Source organism: Mesoplodon bidens (assembly GCF_964165515.1).
Source record: "Mesoplodon bidens genome assembly, chromosome: 18".
Classification (NCBI taxonomy): Eukaryota; Metazoa; Chordata; class Mammalia; order Artiodactyla; family Ziphiidae; genus Mesoplodon; species Mesoplodon bidens.
Window position 1 is genome coordinate 28,153,652 of NC_138175.1, and position 5,424 is coordinate 28,159,075.

A 5,424-nucleotide genomic window follows, 5' to 3' on the forward strand; every position below is an offset into this window, starting at 1 on the left:
GGAGGCAGGGTGTGTAAGGAAAGACACAGAAGGGGAGAAGGCCAAGGTGTCAGTGGGCAGAGGGGGACAGCCACTAAGATGGGCCCTGAGCCCAAGGTCACAGAACACCATCATCAGAGGTGGAGCTGGGCCAGAACCTGCAATATTTATTCCTTACACCAGGCTGCCTCATCAGCTACAGCGTAGTTTGGGGAAGGCATTCCTGCTTTACAGTTTCCCCAACTCTGCCCAGAGGCTCTCCCCACCCACAAGCCCTTCCCTGAATCCCCCTCCCCAGCCGTAACCTCCTCCTCCCCGCCCCCCCCACACGCGCGCGCGTGCGCGCGCTGAAAACTTCCCCAGAAAGTTTGCGGCTGAAAGCCCCCCAGATGGAAGAAGCCCCCTTACCACCAGCACCCACGCCCTCCCCCTGCCAGGCTGCCAGGCAGGGTCCAGCCACCCCAGACCCCTGCTCCCATCTCACCCCTCTGAGGACAGCCTGTACAATCTGTTAGCCCGTCTCCGTGGTAACATCTTTCAAGGCTGACGGCAGGTCCTGGGAGAGGAGGCTTGTGGGAAATGTAGTCTTTTGTCACTACCCAGGTCTGGGTCCGGAAGACCCACTGTGGCATGTCCGTCAGCCAGTGGCGGGCTGGAGCCAGCTTGTGCCAGCTTGCAAGAGCTGATTTTTAAAACTTCAGGAATGTTTGTCAGCCCACTGAAAAACACAGCCATTATTAAAATTTAAATTATAAAAACGTATAAGTAAATAGATTATATTAAAAACAAAGGTAATAAATACTCAAAACTCATCACTTCCTAATTATTTTACTGCATTTTATTATTATCTAAGCTTTTGAGGTCATTTGTGCCTATTGTATCTTTACAACGAAAATATTATGTAAGTGTGAGCTACTCTGAATCTTTTTCCAACTTCAGTGATGTTATGTTGATAGCTTAAAATTGGCCATGAGATTATTTACACCACAGAAATTGGCAAATGTTACAGACTAGAGCTTTTTCTCTCATCAGGTAGTTGTTAAACATTTACCAGGACACCACGGCTTCTGTTCCATGCATGGTCAATGTGGCCTTCTTCAAAACAGATGGAAACCAGTGTGGGTCCTGGCATGGCTGCCTGTCATAGTGGACAGAGACAGGCTCCCTGAGTCTTGGTTCTAGTCCAGGCTGGACCGCTGGTTTAGTATATAACTCATGGGACAGAGAAAACTTATCCATTAGGTTAGTGGCCAATGAAAATGCTTAATTTTAATTTATTTTAAATTCTAAAGAAAAAATGAATAGACTGATAATGAATATATAATTATGAATCCACCCAGGATTATATTTGTCTTTGTACCAATGCAGTCACAAACTATAATTTTTTCTGTTGTTTTTAAAGGAAAGTGTCCACAAAACTTGTAATGCTGCCTTGTAGCAGGCAGCGGGGTCCAAAGAAATACTGCAGATGTCCTGACAAGGTTATATAGTTGCTGTTATTGGTGAAAATATAGGAATCACCTCATTCTCAATAATAAAGAATAATTTTTTCTTCTGGCTGGAACATTACATAGTCATGAAAATAAAGTGTGAAGGATAAATCAGACCAAGGGAAATCCCCAGAGAAGGCATGTGGACATCAGTCCTGGAGTTCACCCTGGGATTACCTCTGTGGGGAATTCACCTGGAATGAGGCTAGGAAGGGAAGAGGAAAAGGCAAATGTGATATGTTAGGCTGGTGGAATGGAGGATAAGCCTCATTGCCCCTTTTTTCCCATGCAATACCTAATTTCCTTTGTAAAATGATGTATTCCCCTTTACCCACTCCCATTCCCTGCCCACATAGACATCATTCTGATGCGCTCCCCCCACCAAATGAGCATTCTTTGGCATACTTCTGGTGTTTTTGTGTTAATGATATTGTATTAATACCTCTGTTTCTTACATTTTCACTAAGAACTGTGTGTTTAAGATCCACCCAAGTTGCTGTGTGTCCATGGACCCACAATAATTACCTCTCTACTCTCCCAGCAGTGGACACCCTGCTTTGCCACCAACTCCCATTATCCACAGATAATGCCACACATATCATCGGTGGAGTCCTTTCTAGACCAGCAAATGTTTCTTTGGGGTAAATAACCAGGAGCGGGATGGTTGGCTCAGCAGCGGCACCTCTTTTCTCCAGGCAGTGAAACCTCCACGCTCTCTACCTCCCACAATGTATGAGGGAGCCTGGTACCCTTGCCCCCACCAGCAGCTGATATTCTCTCCCTTCCTGATGTTTGCCAGTTTCATAGACGTACAATGAGATCTTGCTGTCATTTAACATGCCTCTCTCTGATTATTAATGATTTTAAATGTGTCTTCATGTGCTAATGTGTTAGTTTTAGGCGTTTCCTCCTCTGAAATTGTCTTTTAAAACCTCAGCCCATTTTTCTTTATTGGGGAAGTATGTTGTTTGGATTGCAGGACTTCCAGATGTTAATCCTTGGTTTCAGATGCTGCAAATACCTCCCCCCATTCTGTCACATGTCTTCTAACATCACCCATGGTGACCTTCATTAAACAGAAAACCTTAATTTTGATGTAATTAAATTTATCAGGTTTTGATGTTTTGTGCTTATGAATTTTTGTGAAATCCTTCCTTGCAATTAAGTCACAAAAATATTTTCCTATGTTAACTTTATAATTTTGCCATCCCATTTAGACCTTTACTCTGCCTGGAGCCCATCTCTGTATGAGGGGTTAAGTAGGGATTTTATTATTCCCCATACAATGAGCTAATTTTCCAATACCACCATCAGACCATTCGTCCCTTCTTTGTGATGTCACTCTTGTCGTGCATTAAGTCCCCCAGGTGTACACGAGTCTGCCACTGAGCCCTCTGTTCTGTTCCACTGGTCTTCATGCCTATCCCTGCACAGACTCCATGGTGAATTTACCACTATGGCCTTGTAAAATCTTTATATCTGCAGGTCAGTTCTTCTTTCTATGTCCTCTTTCATTAAGGATGACTTAGCTATTTGAGGACTATGTGCCTTAATATAAATTTTAGAATAAGATTTAGAAAGTCTAAAATATCATTTAGAATGTTTACTGGAATCACATTGTATTCATAGATCAATTTGTGAAGAACTCTTATCTTGTGATATTGTTACCTCTCTGAAAACACAGAGCAAGTAGGTCTTATTTCCTATTTGTTAGATGGTAATGGAAAAAATAATAGGAATGAAGAAATTGAGGCAGAACAGAGAAAACCAGGCAGGAAATCACGGTGAGGGGACACTCTTCCTGCAGCACACAGATGACCACTGCAACCCAGAGCCTGATAAAGTGTCAGCCAAGGCCAAGCTCTGGCGTAGTCACATTCACGCTGGGCCAGGTGGGCAGCCGTCTTAGCCAGTATCCCATTTAATCATCAGCCCTGTCGGGCAGCTACTGCCATCCCTGCTTTACAGATTCAGTAAGTGGGGAATTGGTCCAAGGCAAAGAATCTGGACCAGGCAGGCTGACCTCAGAGTCCATGCTCTTAACCCTAGTGCTACCCACCTCCCAGGCTGTTCTTGTGATGCTTCAGTGACAGGGGAACCCTGTCTATCCACGCTGGACCTTGGGGTGTATTTTTGCCACAGCCCTCCCTGGCCTTAGCACATGCTCCACTTGGCACTTGGAGCCACTTTTGCAGTGACTTCAGGCAATGAGGGACCCCAGCCCCTCTGGCCCTGCTTGGCCCTGGGGTGGAGAGCCAGGCAGAGAAAAGGACATCCCTACTATTAGCTACGCTCCCCGTCTGCCCTCCGCATCTGCACCTGGAAACGCAGCCCAACCGGCGCTTGTTGTTCTGTTGGTCGTACATCCCACTGAGCACGTCTTAATGAGAAAGGAAGGGAGCAGCAAGAAAAAGCCACCACCCAGGATTTCCCTTGAGACTAGGGGTCAGGGATGAGGTGATAATTCTTAAACCCATGGAGACCCCAGCTCTAGTGTTGGCCCAGCTTGCAGGGTGGTCTTGGGTAGGTCCCTGGGCCTCTCTTGGCCGCCATTTCGTCCTCCCCACCCAGGGCTGGTCCACTTGGCAGAGCTGTACAAGGCATCTGGAAGGGAGCTTTAAACTTCACACCCTCCCAGTTTACAAACAGGTTGCAGAAGCTCACAATCTGCTTTACACCCAGGTTTTCTTTAAGCCAAGGGGGATTCTCAGGGAGCAAACTAACTCCTGCTGACTTAGTGCTGGGCACTTTACTTTTGTCACCTCACTTAATGCTCTCAGGACAAGGCAAGGACTCAATGAGCCCCATCTTACATAGGGTGAAGAGAGGTGCGGTGACAGGCCCAGGGTCACACAGGCCCTAAGCAGCAGAGCTAGGATTTGAACCCAGGCCTGTCAGACACTGGAGCACCGTTCTGAGGACAGGTTAGTAACCCTGAGACTTTGGGGTAAGGTTGCTGAGACCTTCAGTGTGAGAAACGGCTGTTTGTGAAGATAAGCCGCGAAACCCACCAAGTTTGCCCACAAAAACTGATAATGTGGCTCAACTGTTGCAATGTCCACACTCTAAGATTTCCCTTCCTGGAACACAGTGACTTGCATAAACCAAGGGTCCCGGGCCTCCTTTCTTTCATCTGTTTGCTGGGTGGGAGGAGGGAGAAGGGGAATCCAGTCCAGGGCATCTCGGGGGAAGAGGTAGGCTTCTCACCTGTAGAAGGTGCTTGACTGTCTGCAAAGCACACTGGGAAGGGTGGGGTTTGGGGAGGGAGGGTGAGCTGTCCCAGTAGTAAGTTAGGGCTGAAGTGTGCGGTGGCTGTATGGGGAGGGGGACGGATACCAGTGCCCTGCCCTCCTGGTTGGGCCAGGTCAGGGGGCCAGTGTGTCTGTGCATCTGTCCACCTCTCTCCTTTTGTTTTCTTTCTTTGTGGCAGTTAATCTATTAATTCTTTCTCTCCCTCTCTCTCTCCATCTCTCTATCTCTGTATCTCTACCTCTGTCTCTACTATCTCTACCTCTTTTTTGCTTCCTACTGAGGAAACCAGTGGTTTCGAAACAAAGCCCAGCCACTGGAAGTGACAAACCCAGCTGGGTCTGGCCTGAGGCACTCCCCTGGCTCAGGGCCCTCTCACGCTCGTGCCAAACTCACACCTCCATCGAGGGCCAACTAATATTTATTCAGGGCCTGCCAAAGTGCCAGGCTCGGGCTGGGCTGAACTGGTGAGCGAGCAAAGCTGTCAAAGTACCTGCCTGCTCTATAGGAGCTCAGACTTCAGAAGAAATGCCCACCCCCTTTCTGCTCAGCCCACACCCCCCCCCGCCCCCGGCCCTGGCTCCTCAGGCCTCAGATGTGCAGAGCCCTGGGGACTATGCCCTCCACCCCACCCCGCCCCAGCCCCCATCCCATCCCCCACCCCCCATCCCCTCCCCCACCCCGAGACAGCAGATCAGAAGTCAGG